This window comes from Macrobrachium rosenbergii, chromosome 22, assembly GCF_040412425.1.
Source record: "Macrobrachium rosenbergii isolate ZJJX-2024 chromosome 22, ASM4041242v1, whole genome shotgun sequence".
Classification (NCBI taxonomy): Eukaryota; Metazoa; Arthropoda; class Malacostraca; order Decapoda; family Palaemonidae; genus Macrobrachium; species Macrobrachium rosenbergii.
In genome coordinates, this window is record NC_089762.1 from 23,978,391 (window position 1) to 23,997,720 (window position 19,330).

Consider the following 19,330-nt stretch of genomic DNA (forward strand, 5'->3'; position numbering starts at 1 on the left):
TTTCCGTACCTTGCTGAAATTTTAATTAGCTTTCTCTTGCACCCGCCAACATCGTCATTTTTTCATTGAAAAGTAGGCAGACCCTTTTCCTGTCTCGGGTTTCTTCACGACCCTCTTTTCTGGAAGTGTGTCACCACGTTAATTTCTGTTTTTGGAAGGACCAACGAAAACGGCTTCACCAGCGTTGTTCCTAACATCATCAAATCATCATCATCATCTCTGATGCTATATCATCATCGCCCACATCATCATCTTGACCACCTGCGTCGACTTCACTATGACCTTCACTTTCCAGATGACCTTTACTAAGATCAGGATCGCACTCACTATCGTCACTATCGAAATCTGTCAACTCTGGTTCTTCGACGATGTCACATCACCCACGGCCACGCTCCAGAGTTTAACTTGCTTTTACTAAATTCTGCATTTTTCTTTTCCTCTTTCTCACTCTCCCTACGCTTACTTGATTCTCCTCAAAATCACGATACCCACAAAAATCTCCACCAGATCGCCGTACGGAAATAGTGAACTCACTGTCAGACAAACCACGCGCAGGAACATCCCTGAATGTCATGAGGCTGTTCACTAGGAACAGGTGAATGGGAAAAGTCACTGGATAAGTAAACGTTACAGAAAAGAATTCACAACTCTGACTTGGAAAAAATTCACTGGAAATAAAACATTTTACTAAACCATCACAAACAAATAACGTAATAAAAAAGTATTAAGAACATTTATTAGCTTAAGTAATATTAAGCCAATAACTGCACACAGCAGGTGTTTCAGTGTGATGTCTTTGACGACTATTCCAACCTCCTCGCCGCCCTGAAGAACTTCTGCAGCGTCTTGTTGTTTTGCCGTCGAGCATCACTTATTAAGCTCTGGTAGCCAGCGGCATTGGAAAACTGAATGTACGAATAATGATCTAATATTATTCGAGGTCAGTTAACACATGCTTCTAAATAGTTTTTGATTACTATCACGTTTTCTTTGTGGTGCTAGAATAAAATGTGACTATTTCCTAGACATTTTTTTACGTTCAAAATTGCGGCTTGTTCTGCGACTTTTTTTTCATGGATTCTAGGGTCAAGAAAGGCGAGTGCCAAACGTTGGCCGACTTAATCTGAGATCAACAACAACAAACAACAAACAGTCATTTAGCATTCTGTACCAGAAATGTAGGATTACTTTGAAAATTAATAAAAAAGCATATAATTTTACTCAGGTTATAAAATCTATATTTTCGCTGTGTTACTTCATACCATATATTAAAAAAACAGCCTTTAACACATTTTGGAACTCAAATTAGCAACACTTTTCTACAAATGATTATAACATTAAATAACTTTACGGTATATTATTGTTGATTGCTATCAATTTAATATATTTGTGTTTATGTATAAAAGTACATTTTTCCAGTATTCCACTATTATCATAAATACAGATATTCGGAAAAATAAATGAAAGTTAATTGTCAAGTATAAAAAAATGAAATGCACAATATGTAAAATATAAGATAACTGCAAAATTATCAGCGCTTTATCTTTAGTTTACAATTACGGAAAATACCACCTACAATACTATATCAACTAATCCTAAGTTATAAATTGAGCACGTCTTCAATTTCTTGATCAGAATAAATTTCTTTACCAGCATTTGATAATTCAGAGGAAAGAAAGTTCAAGTAACATTTCTTAATGAGATACTGAACGAGTTATCTTGTTGACTGCAATCAGCAAAGTATTATGCCAGAGGAGAGAAATTGTACTAAAATGAATCAGTTTCAGATGAAATGTGCCTGAAATCCCAGTGTCATCCCCTGTACGAAAAACATCGCCTATGTACACTCACTCAAAAATGTATTGCAACATCCTTTTCAAAACTTTTCGGACAACAGCTTATAATAGTGACAACTGGCGCTATTTGGCAACTCCGTTGCAAGCGCTTGAAACAACTCAGACATTACTGGTGAAAATTACCCGCTGTTTCCGTAAACCGAGTTTTTTTCTGATATTGTTGTCATACTTTGCTTGCTTAAAGGATGTTACTATAATACTTTAAAGGTCATCACTGTGTTCTTATGTTTTTAATATGTTCAACCCCAAAGGCCATCACTATCTTTATGTTTTATCTTCTTCATACTGTATGAGTGAACTTTGTAAACATAGGCCTTCGACTGTTATAAGTTGAACTATTAGCCGTAGTAACATCAACAATTACGAGTTTTGTAAAGATTTGCTAGCATATCACATTAATAAAATTTTTCAAGAATGGTATTTGAATGACTAATCCTTTGTATATTGTAAACTAGTGAAACTTAATATATATCTATATCTATTATATATATATATATATATATATATATATATATATATATATATATATATATATATATATATATATATCTGTCCCTATCATGTATTCTGCCTTCCTTGAATGACACTTAGACCTATTTGCCTAACTGCTTTTATAAAATATACTGAACTAGAACTAACAAATTTCAGGTCTAATTTTGTAATACATAGAATATAATCCTACTTTTATATATATGCCATGATCATGTGTAATTTCTAATTTCTTTCGTTGCTATTTAAGGCCTATCATTTTGATACCTCTTATGAAATTAACTGAATATATAATGCCTATTTTTGTATTTCTTATTATCTAAGCTTCTAAAGAATTAAAATTAGCAAGAAGTTCAACATTAACTTAGTTAATGTTAAACGCCAGCAGTGAAGACGACTACTATGCCCATCAGAGGAGATGTCTCCTCCTTATCGCAAAAGATGACTCTTCCAGAAATCATCGGCCACTGGATAATATTGTAAAGCAAACCCTAGCCTCTCTTCTTTGTGTTTCTCTGTTATGAACTGTCTTGGCAGGAATATATGATAAAGTAATATCTTGGTCTCATGTTGACTGTTAGGATGGTTTGGGCATCAACTTGAAGGGAGAGCTTAATGTTCTCTCTTTATAGCAACACTGGTTGCCAGGGGAGTTAGGCAGAGGTCCTTCAGTGATCATCCGATGATGATCTTCAGTAGTGCAACCATAGGGTCGTCCTCCGCTTTTTTCAATAAATTTATCATATTTCTCTTCATCTCTGTTGTCGTATCCAGCTATACTCGGCTGTTGGTGCTAGGACATTTCGCTACTGGACCGTTCGTTCCCGGACATTTCGCTACCGGACACTTCGCTACTGGACAGTTCGTTACTAGGGCCCTTCCCTACTAGGACAATACGCTACCAAAAGCTATATGTGCCTTGTTGTTTGTTCAAACTAAAGTCGTCGTCTTCATGGTATCGTTCCTTGAATCCAGCTTGAACTATATGCTTGTAAACATTCTGAGTTAAATTAAATAAACAGCAGGTAACTACCGTTTCTTGAAAAACAGTCTTCAGAGAATTTAAGACTGCTTTTTCAAAGTCAACCACAATATGATCTGGCTCATAATTTTGTACAAGCTCTTTAATTATAGAAAAGAAGCGTTTGCAAGTGTCCTCGGTTTTGTCAGGCAGTAGTGCAAAGAGTCGGGGAACACTTATGTCTTTATTTTGAATAAGCAAAGTATATAACTGGTAGTACGTTACTGGATAAAACTTGAATGTGCCATCGCCTGCCCATACTTCAAAGTTTTTCAGTCCCTTAACCCATCTTCAGATGCAAATACTAAAATCTTTCAAGATCATCTTCACCACTGTCATATTGCAGAAATAACGACCCATTACTCAGTTTGTCGTACTCTTCAGGAATCAGATAACCATGCCGTAATTTTGGAATTGGAGGACATGTAATTTCCTTTTACCTACAACGGCGTATATTTCAGCTTAAATTTGATGCAGAAGGAAGTTCAGCTACAGCACATTCATGCAAGTTCTTCAGTTCAGTAGCAAGCAAAGTACGAGAGGATTTCTGGGTTCGAAGTGCTTTCTCTTTTATTCGATTTTGTTCCGTCACTATTTTGCTTTTGTTTATCATATATATAATTCAAATCAACCAATAACTTGATTTGTTTTCTTCTGGATGTATTCGTCCTCGGCATCTTGACTGACGAAGAGTTCAATAACTTTTAAAAAAAAGGACTTGGTGGATGATAAATTAAATCAGAAGGATAGAAGGTATAATTACAATAACAAGGTATTCAGTATTAAATGATTTGGGAAATTGGTAGCTCATAATGAAACAAGATAGATGGATGGTATAATTACATTAACAAGGTATTCAGTATCTAAATAATTATACAGGTACCGTATTGTCCTAGTAGCGAAGGGTCCCAGTAACGAACTGTCTAGTATCGAAGTGTTAGGTAACGAAATGTCCGGGTACGAACGGTCCAGTAGCGAACTGTTCGGAACCACGGCGGTTCTATTTCCGCCAAGCTGCCGAGCAATATGATCGATGACCTGTGAGATAATGTGGTGTGGCTGAGTCTGTCACCCATCTCATCGGTACAAGTGACGAGACAGTTTCACTTTCCTGCCCGAGTGTGGCGTCACACGATAACATACGACGTTATGAGATTTTTTCTTTTTTGTTTTTTCACAACGATTATGGGAGAATTATTTCTTTCTTTATTTATATAATTTCGTTGATTATTCAAAATTATTTTATTAGTTAATATGCTTTTATTTGGATTCGAAATATAGTTTCTTCTTTAACTTTTTTGCACAATCATCTGACGCGAAATTTTTCAAAATATTTCGTCATTTTTCGTAATGTGAATTTTTCACTCAATATTCTTTTTTATGTTGTTAACCGTATGATTAATAACCAAAATCGAATAAGAAAATCACATTTCATTTTATATATCAAAAGAATAAATTATTGTTAGGAGAACGAAAACTCCTGGAATATGTTGCAATACATTTTTGAGTAAGTGTACCAATAAATTTATTCCTTCCAGAAACATTGTTATCCAGTCACTGGGTCACCCAGTCACTCAGTAGGTGCAGTCAATGAAAAACAGGCAATAGTCCTTTTACAGTCCAGCATTCCAGAAGACTTTTGTTTTTGCCTCATATGGAGAGGTTAAAGTAACACTCGTGTTAAAATGTTTTATCTCTGAGCGCTTATTAACCATGGGAACAATGTCCCCTCAGGTTTTTGACGCCTTGGACGGTAAGAGTAAGGAGTGTTTTGGTGTTATTATTGTATATAAGTAGAAAATTCATGTTGACGAATAAAATAGAATAGAATCATAGCATTTAGGGCAAAGGCCAAGCGCTGGGACCTATGAGGTCATTCAGCACTGAAACGGAAATTGACAGTAAAAAGGTTTGAAAGGTGTAACAGGAGGAAAACCTCACAGTTGTACTATGAAACAGTAGAAGAGAGGGAAAAGTAAAATGGAAGAAAGAGAATATAAACGGAATTACAGTAAAAGGAATGGAAGGAGTTACAGCTAGGGGCCGAAGGGACGCTGCAAAGAACCTTAAGTAAAGCCTACAAAGGACCTTGAACTGAAAGGTCCTTCCTTGCTCAACACTATAAAGTCCCTTATCTTTGTGGGATTTCTCTGCTGTGTGCAGACAACTGCTGAGCCTGGAGGGCATTTATGATGCATGGGATAAGTTCTTGAGAGCAATTAAAAGCCTTCTTACGGAAATAGAGTGTGTATTGAAATATGTAGAAGGGAGAGTGACTTATTTGGGGTAAAGATGTGTTTAATGGATGAATACCTGATGAAATTATTTGAATTACTTAGTATATTATCGATTCGCAGTTTTTATGTACCATTGTACCCCGCCTCTATACACACACGCATATACAACACACACACACACACACACATATACGACATTCGTACCTTAATGTTTGTGTGTGTGTGTATATATATATATATATATATATATATATATATATATATATATATATATATATATATATATATACACACACACACACACACACATACACACACACACACAAACATTAGGTACGAATGTCGTTTAATATCCAGTTCGCTCTACCTCGGAAATAGTACTGAGGGGGAATTATTACTGATAAGCGGTTCGAATCTTGTCAGGCGAGGAAACACTTATCAGTTATAATTCCCCCTCGGTAGTATTTCCAAGGTAGAGCGAACTGGATATCAAACGACATTTGTAGCTTAATATTTTTATATGTAAATATCACGATGATGTGATAAAAATTCATATATATATGTACAGTATATATATATATATATATATATATATATATATATATATATATATATATATATATATAATTCATATATATATGTACAGTATATATATATATATATATATATATATATATATATATATATATATATATATATATATATATATATATATTGCATATATATACAAACTTATATATATATATATATACATACACACACACACACACACACACACATATATATATATATATATATATATACACACACACACACACACACATATATATATATATATATATATATATATATATATATATATATATATATATATATATATATATATATATATATATATATATATACCACTTATCAGCCGATATTAACCATAGATTGTCACTCCTCTGATAGCCATGCAGCATCCTAGAGTGAGGCCACAAGCCTTAGGCCGCCTCCCACACAAATGTCACCCACCACAGTTAATCAACAACCCTGCGCCGGAAAGACCACCTATGTTAAACGGCCAGAGCACATATACATATGCACACTAGCGCCAAACAAACACACGTGCACCTTCTCGATTGCATCTGTAAAGCCTACCTCATGGACAAGCCTCAGAACGAGAGGAATGGAGAGATTCACGTGATGATATAAAAGGGTCCCTTTGACGGAAGATCAAAGGACGCTTTGTTACTGAGGGAAACGCTTCCATTTAAGTCCCATTGTTTTGATTCTATTATCGTCAAATAACCGATGAAAATCAACGGTTTTTTCTTTTTGATTTGTGCTCTGTCTTCTCGTAATTAACTTAACTCTTTAAATAGGAATTCGGAAAAATTACCGTTGATTCAGATGTTTAGATTGTATGCAAATAATAGAAAGGGCTAAAAATGGCTGTTTTTCTATTTTCTCTCGGATATCTCTTTATTCTTTTATTTTTTTAAATCTGTAATATTCTTTGTGGTGACATTTTATCACAATAAAACGTGTTATCGTTGCATAAGGTGACTTTAATTTGTACAAAAGAAATCTATTAAATTAGAGAAGTATCTGGAAAATATTAGGCCAGTTTTCAAAGTGATTTTTAGATGGATTTAAGGAGCAATGTCATTATTTCATAGATTTTCTTCAGATGAAAACTGTAGTTCAAACACTCAGAAAATAGAATGAAAATTGAAATGGTTGCAGAAAACAATAATTGATATTAATCACGGTAGCAAAAAAGTAAAAAATGCGCAATCGAGTTTTCTGTACAGCCGCTACAGCGTATAGGCCTAATCAAGACCACCGAAAATAGATCTGTCTTCCGATGGTCTCGGTATAATGCATAGAGCGCCAATCACTGGAGTGGCGATCTCCCTGCCGAGCGTGTGACCTCGGGCGGCCATATTGAAAGGTCTTGGTCCAGCTCACAGTACTATACTTTATTTCTATTATTTTTATTATATTATTATGTTTAAAATTTTTTACTATTATTATTGCCTTATTGTTATTACTATTATTATTATCATTGTTGCAGTTATTATTATTATTATTATTATTATTATTATTATTATTATTATTATTATTATTATTATTATTATTATTGCTAATAGATTCACAATTTCGTGAAAAACAATCTGTGTGATAAAAATCCCCAATTATATAGTAAATATTTTACTATGTAAAATATGTAAAATAAACCAAAGACTTTCGAATACTTGAACGGTGTTCCTCATCAGTGCTAACGTTAGCACTGATGAGGAACGCCGTTCAAGTGTTTGAAAGTTTTTATTTTATTTTACATATTTTACATAGTAATATATTTACTATACAATTGTGGATTTTTATTACACATTATTATTATTATTACTACTACTACTTGACCCAATTTCACAGAGAAAAATTACCTTACGTTGGCCTAAGCACTCCAACCATTGTGATCAAGGCCTAAGCATCTGCTCTTGGATCTAAGCAGTGTTTAGCATAAATGGTTCCTGTAAATTACAGAACTTTCTTTGCATACAGTCACTAAACACTAACTAAACAGTAATGCACAATCAATAAACACTAACATTCACAATACACTTACAATCACTAAACACTCACACTCACTATACACTCGCACTCACTAACACACACACTTACTATACACTCACACTCACTAAGTACTCACACTTACTATACACTCACACTAAATAACGCTAAACACTCACTGAATACTCAACACTCACTAGGCACTCACTATACACTAAACGCTCACTAAACACTCATAAAACACTAAACACTCACTAAATACTCACTGTACCCCAAACATTCAGTAAACATTCATTAAACACTCACTTAATCATAAACATTTATTAAACACTAAACACTCACTATACACTAAACATTCACAAAGCACTCATTATACACTAAGTACTCACTAAACCCTAAATGCTCATTAAGTCCCTGAACAGTCAATGAACATTCTCTAATCACTCATTAAACACTAAACACTTACACACTAAACATTCACTAAACACTAATTTCCATAAGACATTCACTAAACACTCACTAAACATTCACTAAACACTAACATTCACAAAACTTTCACTAAACCCTAAACATTCACTGAATACTTACACACTAAGCATTTACTGAATACTTACACACTAAACATTCACTAACATTCACAAAACATTCACTAAACCCTAAACACTCACTAAACATTCATTGAACACTTACACACTAAACATTCACTAACATTCACTAAACCCTAAACTAAACATTCACTAAACACTTACTCATAAACATTCACTAAACACTTACTCACTAAACCCTAAACATTCGCAAGACACTTACTCATTAAACATTAACGATAAAAAAATTCTCAATTGCACTAAGCCCCTGTCTAGCGATCACAACTCCAGGTATACTGTATAGCCTTTATGTTCCAAGTGGATCTTGTCCGAACCATTCTTGTCATCCCCGAGGTGACAGTAGGGAATCTGGGAATTCCAAAGGTTTCTGGGAATTCCGGAGGCTTCTGGGGCTTCCGAAGGTTTCAAGACAATCTCCAGGCTCTGTAGCCTTTGGATATTTTTTTTTATGTAGAAGACGAAAGGCTTCGAAGATTTCTCTGGGAGAAGCTCACGTTTTTGGAGATGAATAAGCCCACGTTCTTATAGATGATTCCCGGAGGCTTCTGAGGCTTCTGGGGCTTCTGAAGGCTTCAAGTTGATCTCGAGGCTCTAAAGCCTTAGGAAATGCCCCTTGGATTCTCCAGGAATGCTTCAGGATTTGCTGAAGTAAAGAAACTGCTTATGTGTCAGAAAAAGAACTCTAAATAATGGTTAATGCGATGTTAAAATGATCTAAAACCTTCCGGATTTTCCTTGAAGACATTTGGAATCCTTCATTCTCCAGCTCCTGGAAGAATGAGAGAAATGCCATTCGCAAATGCACCGAACTCCAAAGTCAGGAACAATCTCCGTGAAGCTTCAAATCGTCTGAAAGCCTTCAGAGAGAGCAAATGTCATATTTGAAAAGCTGGGTAAGAGAAAGCAAAGAGTATGGTGAAGGGAAGGGTCCGACCCAGAGACTGCTTCCTCGGGGGAAGGCAGGTATCCTGCCAGGCTGGGGAAGTGGGCCTGGAGAGGGCCCAAGCCCCTCAGGGATGGGTCCCAAAAGCCCCCAAGGCTTGCCAGTCTTTTGAGGGCAGCTTTGAAGGGAAGGGTCCAACCCAGAGGCTGCTTCCTCGGAGGAAGGCAGGTATCCTGCCAGGCTGGGGAAGCAGGCCTGGAGAGGGCCCACGAACTTCAAGGATGAGGCCCAATAGCCCCCAAGGCTCGCCAGTCTCTTGAGGGCAGCCTTGAAGGGAAGGGTCCGACCCAGAGGCTTCTTCCTCAGAAAAAGGCAGATATCCTGCCAGACTGGGGAAGTGGGCCTGGAGAGGGCCCGAGAACTTCAAGGATGAGGCCCAAAAGCCTCCAAGGCTCACCAGTCTGTTGAGGGCAGCCTTGAAGGGAAGGGTCCGACCCAGAGGCTGCTTCCTCGGAGGAAGGCAGGTATCCTGCCAGCCTGGGGAAGTGGGCCTGGAGAGGACCAAAAACATCAAGAATGAGGCCCAAAGGCCCTCAAGGCTCACCATTGTCTTGAGGGCAGCCTTGAAGGGTAGGGTCTGACCCAGAGGCTGCTTCCTTGGAGGAAGGCAGGTATCCTGCCAGCCTGGGGAAGTGAGCCTGGAGAGGGCCAAAAACTTCAAGGATGATGCCCAAAGGCCCTCAAGGCTCACCATTCTCTTGAGGGCAGCCTTGAAGAGTAGGGTCTGACCCAGAGGCTGCTTCCTTGGAGGAAGGCAGGTATCCTGCCAGGCTGGGGAAGTGGGCCTGGAGAGGACCCAAAAACCTCAAGGATGGGCCATAAAAGCCACCAAGGCTCGCCAGTCTCTTGAGGGCAGCCTTGAAGGGAAGGGTCCGACCTAGAGGCTGCTTCCTTGGAGGAAAGCAAGTATCATGTCAGGCTGGGGGAAGCAGACCTGGAGAGGGCCCAAAAACTTGAGGGATGGGGCCCAAAATACCCCATAATTATAATTATTACTATTATCGTAATGAGACAGGACCCCTTCTGTAAGAGTAGTACTGATGAATATAATAACTGTGTCTACTTCATTTAATTTGCATGAATTTTCTCTATGCTTTTCCTGAGTATCTTTTCATAATATATTTATTAAGGTCAAATGAAAGATATTCTTTTCTATTGGTTTTATTTCCTCTAAAAGTCACAAATGTGAATGAAATAAGACACAAGAAAAAATAAGATACAAGTTAAACTAAGATACAATGTATGTATTTATATAATACAGGTGGGTTACAGTTACTGGGTGGACTAGTGGACTGGATTTTGACTGACCGTTTGTTTGATGCTGTTGCTTCGTGTTCCTTCCATCTCCCAATTCGGCAGAGCGCTTCTTCATCTCTCGGGTCTCTTCTCGAATGAACCCAAGTTTCCCTCTTTCGTCGTTGAGTTTTTCATTCGACGAGACAATTTGCGGTTCCTTCTCAGCCAAGTCCCGTTGGAGAGACTGGTTTCGATCGCCTGGCTTCTGGGCCTTCGACTGAACACCTAAATTATCCCTCTGGGCCTCTTTTCCAAGACTGTTGTCAAGAACACCATTTCTTCGAGGAACATGAACTTCTTGGCGTGAGGCTCGCAGATGTCCTTCCAGCTGTTTCCTCATCTTTTTCTCCGCGTCATGGGTCTTCACCTTTTCCTCGAGATAGGCGATGCAGACCTCATTCACGTTTTTTTCATCTTCTAGTTCGAGTATTTTTCCTTTGTTCTTTTCAAGTTCCATTTCTTGGCGAGCAAGGAAGTCCTTCAGTTGTTCGATATCCTTTTCTTTATTAATCATGGCATCCTCCCATCCTTCATTTTTCTTCTTTAGTCATTCGTTATTCGAGGAAAGGTCCTTATTTTTGCTTTCAATTTTCCTTATCATTTCCTGAGCATCAACAAGAGCTTTTCGAAGCTCATCAGCACTCTTTCCTTAACCCCTTCTCTAAATCCTCATTCTTTTGGATATGAAATTCTTCTTTCAGAATGGTGTCATCAGTTTCAGTATGGTTGTTCCAGTTCCTGAGAGCGGACTTAATCATATTGGCCTTTCCATGTAGATGGCTACTTAGTCCTCCAAAAATATTTTTAACAATGTCATGTCCAAAGTTTTAAACTCCCCATGTTTCCAATACTGGAAACATGGTTTGGAAATATGGTTACCTTTCCATTTACTTCTTCAAAGCATATCATTTTATTCATGGATGATTCTAACGGAAACTGGAATAAAAAACGGAGAAAAAGACAGATTTCCAAAATATGTTTTGAGAAAAGTGTTGAAGTCTTCAGTTCAGGCGAAATAAGATTCCAGAGGAAAAGAATTTGTCTCTTGTACATGTTTCTAGAAATGGACTAGGAATCTAGACTCTAAAAATACTGACCAGACCTAAAATTACTTAATTATTTGTGTCTCTCATTAAATCTGCTTCATAAACCAATGAATAAAATCGTTAAGAGCCTCATATCTATGCATACAAAATGGAATTAATAAAGCAATGGTATTTTACTTTATATAAAAGCTCGTATTCATGCTCATTCATACACACACACATACACACACACACATATATATACTTATATATGTATGTGTATGTATTTGTGTGTGTGTGTATATGTGTAAAAAGGTCATATAGCTATAGGCTTCTGAGGTGCAATCAAGGGGGCCATCTAGGAAAAGGCATACGTACATCATATTAGTTTATTATTTAGCGATGTCACATTGCATCATCAAGGCTAAACCGAGCTAAAAAGACAATATTCTTTTTAGCTCAGTTTAGCCTTGATGATGTAATGTGACATTGCTAAATGACGTCGGCAATAATAAAGCGTGATATGATATTATACGTATACCTTTTCCTGGATGCCCCTTTGATAGCAATATGTATATATACTAAACATTCACTAAACACTAACATTCACAAAACATTCACTAAACTCTAAACACGCACTAAACATTCACTGAACACTTACACACTAAACATTCACTAAATACCCACACACTAAACATTCACTAAATCCAAAACATTCACCAAACATTCACTGAATTGTTACACAAACATTCACTAAACATTAACATTCACAAAACATTCACTAAACCCTAAACACTCACTAAAGTTTCACTGGATACCTACACAGTAAACATTCACTGAACACTTACACACTAAACATTCACTAAATACCCACACACTAAACATTCACTAAACATTCACTGAACCCTAAGCACTCACTTAACACACACTAAACATTCACTAAATCCTAAACATTCACTAAACACTAACATTCACAAAACATTCACTAAACCCTAAACACTCACTAAAGTTTCACTGGATACCTACACAGTAAACATTCACTGAATACTTACACACTAAACATTCACTTAACACTAACATTCACTAAACATTCACTAAACACTTACAGTACATGCTAAAACATTCACTAAATCCTAAACACTCACTAAACATTCACTGAATACTTACACTTCACTTAACACTAACATACAAACATTCACTAAACACTTACAGTACATACTAAAACATTCACTAAATCCTAAACACTCACTAAACATTCACTGAATACTTACACACTAAACATTCACTGAATATTTACAATAAACATTCACTAATATTCACAAAACTTTCACTAAACCCTAAACTAAACATCCACTAAACCCTAAACTAAATGTTCACTAAACACTGACTCATAGACATTCACTAAACTCTTACTCACTAAACCCTAAATTTTCGCTAAACACTTATTCATTAAACATTAACGATGAATAGAAAATTCAAGTCCGTTCAATTTGTCGGTTACCAGACCCTTAAAGATGGGCGCAAGGCTTTGCAGCGCCGTCTTGGTGGAAGACCACCGAACTACACAGCACTGGTATAGAGATCGTAACTCCAGATACCCTCCATGGTATAATGCGGTATGAGCCGCGGCCCATGCAACTCTCAGCCGGCCGTGGTGGCCTGTGTTGTTACGTTGCCAAAATCACGATTATTGCTAACTTTAACCTTAAATAAATAAAAACTGCTGAGGCTAGAGAGTTCCAATTTGGTATGTTTTATGATTGGAGGGTGGATGATCAACATACCAATTTACAGCCCTCTAGCCTCAGTAGTTTTTGAGATCTGAGGGCAGACAGAAAAAGTGCGGACGGACAGACAACTAAAAAGGATAAATTAAACGTATTCTGGTGACTCACAGATCATCCCTAAAGACTAGGAAACAAAAGTGATGACTGAAAGGAACCTACAACATAAAATGTGAATAATTCTAGAAGGTAAAATTATAATTTCAAAGAATTCCATAAAACAAGAAGATAATTCGGAGAGCTGTAGAAGATAAATGGATTATTGTGTACGATTTCATAACGTAAAAGATACAGTCGCATAACAATATGAACTGAACTTCGTACATTTTTTCCGGGTTGACCATATCCCGGCTCTGAAGCAACAATAAAGGACTTTAAAGACTAAATAAGACCAGTAGTTACTGTGCAAAACGCTCTTTGGTGGAAACAAAAGCGTATTTTCGGGACAATCTTCCAAAGGATTGCTTGCTGGCTTCCCCTTTAATAATCATTTCCTTTCTATGACTAATATATATATATATATATATATATATATATATATATATATATATATATATATATATATATATACACACACACACACACACACACACACACACACACACACACACACACATATATATATATATATATATATATATATATATATATATATATATATATATATATATGTGTGATCAAAATGTCCTCCTAACATCTCGAAATCCTTGCACCTTTTTTTTTTTTTTATGAACAGATGCGCCCTCGCTCACGTGTACTGGGTCGGTTCCTGTCACGGATAGTGAAAATTTCCTTGTTTAATTCCTGCTCGGTTATAGGTTTGTAGTGATTAGCGTATCCTAGAAAATAAGAGAGAAGAGAGAGAGAGAGAGAGAGAGAGAGAGAAGGTCGCCAGACACATCTGACAGCTCTTGACGGACCATTTTCAACGTGCCAAGTTTATAGTAAATATTAAATAACCGGAGAATTTCTAAAGCGTAATGAAGGTTGCGAAGGGTATAATAATATTTACTTAAAATCTAGATAGATAATTAATCTACAGAGATAATGGTAACAAATCTATGAAATATCATAAGAACTCATCAGGTTCTAAATGAAAAATATGGCACATACAAATGTAAAATAAATCAAAAAAGGATAACTGTCAGGCAGGCCAACGATATGACGATCTTTTTACTGAGATAAAACCCCTGTTACTTTTTAGTTACACCAAGAAAATTTATTAAAACTGGTGGAGTTGCCTGGGGCGTTACGCCCAGTCCCGAAGCTAGGACCTTAACACTATTCTCCATGCTTATACAGTAAGTGTAACCTTTAGAAAGAGGTTGGGCCTAGGCTCCAAGACGACAACCCTAAACGTAGAGCTCATTAACCGTTAACTATCATTGCTAAAAGCAAATAATATCAATATATGTATGTACTCGTACATTGTAATTTCTTATACGGAGATGGACTTTCCTGCCTGAGTGATGAGACAACTGCCCTGCAATAACCAAAGCGGTGCTGGCACTCGCGGCTGGTCATTTTTCGCGTTGAGCCCATTGTAGCTGCTGGTCGGTACTGGTTTTGGGCATTTTTTTTTTTATTAGCTTTGCTGATAGTTTCGTCCTAGGAAAAAATAATCTTGTGTAGATGATATGCATTACAGATTTCTCTGCTTCTTGAACAACTCTTAATTCCCCCTTAGCCGTTCCATTGCCCATTGTTACCAGCTTTCCTTCTCGTTGTGGTTTTGCCTGTTTGTACACGATGAATCTTTCCTAGAACATGAACTTTGAGTTCGCTTTTGTTTTCACTAAAAAAAAAAAAAAAATGAAGCTCGTTTAAAAGAAGGAAATTTCCTGACCCATTCCTTTAACCCTCCCGTCTTGCTTCAGCCACTACCGTACCACCATTGTAAGGGCAGTTGAGAACTTGAGACGAGATTTCCAACTTTCAAGTTCCAAGTGCTTTCCCTTTAGTAGCGTGGTAGAGACGATAGTGACTGTGTGTTCGTTGTGTTGCTCTGTGAAATGAACTATGGTGTGTTTTGTATCACAGTGGAGTGTTGTCAACGACTACCAGGCAGTTAATTGAGTATCTTTGGAGGTGTGGAGACTGAAATCCTGTTTAATTTGCTTATTTACAAAATTACTAATGGTAATACTCACATAGCTGACAAGCCTAATTTTTAACAACAGAAAAGCAACGCCATATGCTAGTAGTTATTTTTGGTGTTATAATCGTATTCTCCCATAGATTTGCCTTGCCATAATGGATATTACTACGTACAATATTGTGAACTGTTGATGAGCCTACATACATAAAATGGAAAGGCACCTTGTTCGTTCTCTCAGCAAGTGTCGGAAAGACTAACATGTCACCCATGACGACGATGTCCAGGAAACCGTTGCTGAATTTTGATGAATCTCAATTTGGAGGCATATGATACGATAGAGGTCAGTCACTAATTTATATTTCACTTATATAGAAGACAAGGGGTGTCGAAGCGTGTGCTAGTCCCTAATTTCATCAGATGAAACTTAAGGGTTCAAGGCGCCTCACACGTAGGCTAGCCAAGAATTCACGACTAGCCTTGAGGGGTTCACCATTGATAACGTTAAGCAGGCATATTAGGCCAATACTAATTCGAACGTGATAACTTGGAATTTTTAGTGCAGAAAACTTACACAATTTGAATACAGTGAGATTTTCCTTCTGCAAGCTATATTTCTGTTCGCAAATATGAGAGAGTGTATGTTAAAAAATCCATCGCCAAAACATCCCATTGCAGAATGAAGGTAAGTGCTGATTGAACACAACACTATTGATATCGTGGTATTTTCAGTATTGTTTTTAAAATGGCAACCGAGTGGTATACCGGACTACAGAGGTTCTGTGATTCCATTTTATTGGTCAAAATAAGGAGGTTCTGTGATTCCATTTTATTGGTCAAAATAAGGCATACTATAATGGGTTAGGTTAGGTTAGGTAAAGCAAGTGTCTTTTACCGTTGAGTACAAACAGGACTGTTAGAAGTTTTCAATGAACCTGACAGACTTGTACGGACAACCTACAATTCCCCTTCCTTATCGCGAATTGGTACACCCTATTTAAAGTGGATGTTATGATGCCACAGTGCATGATTAGGCATGAAAGTGGGGTAATTTTTAATATGTACTGTAATTCATAGCTGTGGATATATACAAAATGTTTGCTTTTAGAATTTTAATTCTAAAACTAACATATTCTCATAGGTATGAAGGACAAAATCATACTTATAAAAGAATTACAGGGAAGCATTAACATAGCTTAAGCCGTGATTAATAAGAATCATTTTTCGCCATAACAGTACCAGTGTTCGAATAAAGATAACATTGGCAATTTTTGCCAGTGGAATACGAAGGGCAGTGAACAATTAGTAACAATTACTGATAAAAGTTCGAATGTCTGGAACGTTTGCCAAGTTTAATAATGACGCTTCTCCGTAACAACTTGTTCGGAAAGTCTTTGGTGCTTGTAGCGCAAACGCCTTATTTTTAATGTCTCGCCAAATCATTTTATTTTTGTGATTTGAGAGTTAGGTAACTCTTCAGCCAATGACAACTGCAAAGCTCTGAATGTGAAGTTCTGGATATTTTCGGATCCCTAGTTCTCTTCCTTTCCGGACTTTCCAATTCTAGTTACACAAAAATGGGCACAGTCATCATCGGAATTTTAAGTAGAAACAAAAGTGTCTTAATAAATGTTAGTTGAAGTTACAAGTGGAAATGAAGGAATCGCAAATGCTGTTAAACCACGTTTTAAAGGTAAAGAAGGAAATTTTAAACAATTATTGTATAATGGTTTATTCCGTTAATTCTCTCAATGGAGTCTATGCATTCTTTTTTAAACATTTTTAGGCATAAAACCTAAATTGGGGACCTTATTTGTGATTCGTGAAAACGGGATGGTAACCATAATGGTGAGCCCTAATTGCTATTTACTTAGTTTTTTTATATATACATAAAGGCGCAAGACCATTACCAGCGAGATAGGTTAAGCAATAAGAGTCAAGTTAGGTTAAGGGGAGACAAATATTTGCGTAATTTACGGAGCTCAAGGTCAGGTTAGGCGGGGGAGGGGGGATTCTCCCCCTAATCAGGTAGGACCCAATGCCGTAAGTTAAGTTTTTAAGTTGGGAAGGTCAGGTTAGGATTTAACGCTGTAATTGCCTTTGACACATCTTTGTTCGTTTTTGTTTGTTAATATGATATACAGGGTACTAATAATCATTCTATCACGCCCGATTCTCAAATTCCTTTCCCCTAGATCTCATGTTAGACGATTTATTAGTGTCATAGGCAGATACAGTTAAAAGACATTAACAAGTAGGATGACACGGCAGCAGTCTGCGAGAACAAATTTGGATGTTTTATCACAGTACGAAAATTGTTTATCATTTGAATGCGGTGGCTCTCTTCTTCAACCATCAATCGTCGGTGACCTTTGTCGTGAAGCATTTTTAATTTTTACATTTATCTATTATCTATGCCTTAATACCAGGAAGTTAACTGAGCACAGTAAACAGGAAAAAAGTTAACCTTTTCAACATCAAAGTACTCAGACAAAAAGACATTGTTATGCCTTCATCAAATATGCTGGCCCCATAAATGGTGGTTGGGTTTCAGTAAGGGTGGAGTCTCATTTAACCAGCAAAGGGCATCGATTTATTGGAACTCATGTGCGAGGGAAGATAAGAAAATGGAAAAACTTTGATCCTGTGCCTGGTTCAGATGCATTCGAACTGCCAGAACGCACGGTTTCCCTTATTTCCTGTTTATCAGTGTTATGTGTAATTTTTGTGCTTGTACAATGACTTTCCATTTTTGTGAGCAGCTTGAAAATGATGATGATGATTATTGTTTGCTCGGTTAGTGATGAGAGAGATTTTTCAAAAGAATCTTGGAAACTGGTTTTTTCTCCTCTCTTGGGGCTTCTGATACTGGCGGTGCATTTGTTTGTTGCCGGCCAAATGGAATGTCCCTTCGCCGTGTTTAGTACTGGCCCGGGGGCGGGCTACCCCTACGTTAACAAGTTATTGCACTTGCCAGACAGGATATGAACCTTTCCAAACAGACGTACCCGTGCTTTGTCTTGTGAAGATCGCGTATGGAAACCCCTTGTTGGATGGACTTCAGGGGTTATTTACATTCGTGCGACAAAATTTGAAAAATTCATGATTAGCAACCAAAAAACTGTAGAAAAAGTTAAGTTAGAAGGAAATTGCCGCCGCTTAGGTACCACTTGGATATACCTTTAATCCAACTAGTTATGAGGAATCCTTTCGACGATAGATGTTAGAATGCCCTAAAGATGAATGTGAATAGGTGGTGGTGGTGGAAGGCTTTAAGATGACTTCCATGACCCCAGTGGAGTGATGGGGATAGAGAGGATGAGAAATCTGATTAGTCAAATGGGGTAGAAAGTATAGAAAAAGTGGAACTTTGTGTCGGCCGGGTCATTGGTGCATGCTGAGAGATTGGTCAAGGATAGGTTG

The 19,330-nt window shown here is 37.0% G+C and overlaps 2 long non-coding RNA genes across 4 annotated transcripts in view; one reads left to right on the forward strand and one right to left on the reverse strand.

Moving 5' to 3' along the window:
- The window catches only part of LOC136850662 (uncharacterized), a 352,695-nt gene that overhangs the window by 150,532 nt on the left and 182,833 nt on the right, over positions 1-19,330 (forward strand). Inside the window, exon 1 of one of the 3 annotated variants that reach the window (XR_010856682.1) lies at positions 15,127-16,592. The exons of the other annotated variants lie outside the window; for them this stretch is intronic. This is a non-coding gene — a long non-coding RNA (uncharacterized lncRNA). Of the gene's footprint in view, positions 1-15,126; positions 16,593-19,330 lie in introns of those variants that run through there. 3 annotated transcript variants of the gene reach the window in all.
- Positions 1-19,330, reverse strand: part of LOC136850664 (uncharacterized) — an 85,988-nt gene that overhangs the window by 62,590 nt on the left and 4,068 nt on the right. The gene's annotated exons all lie outside the window — the stretch shown is intronic.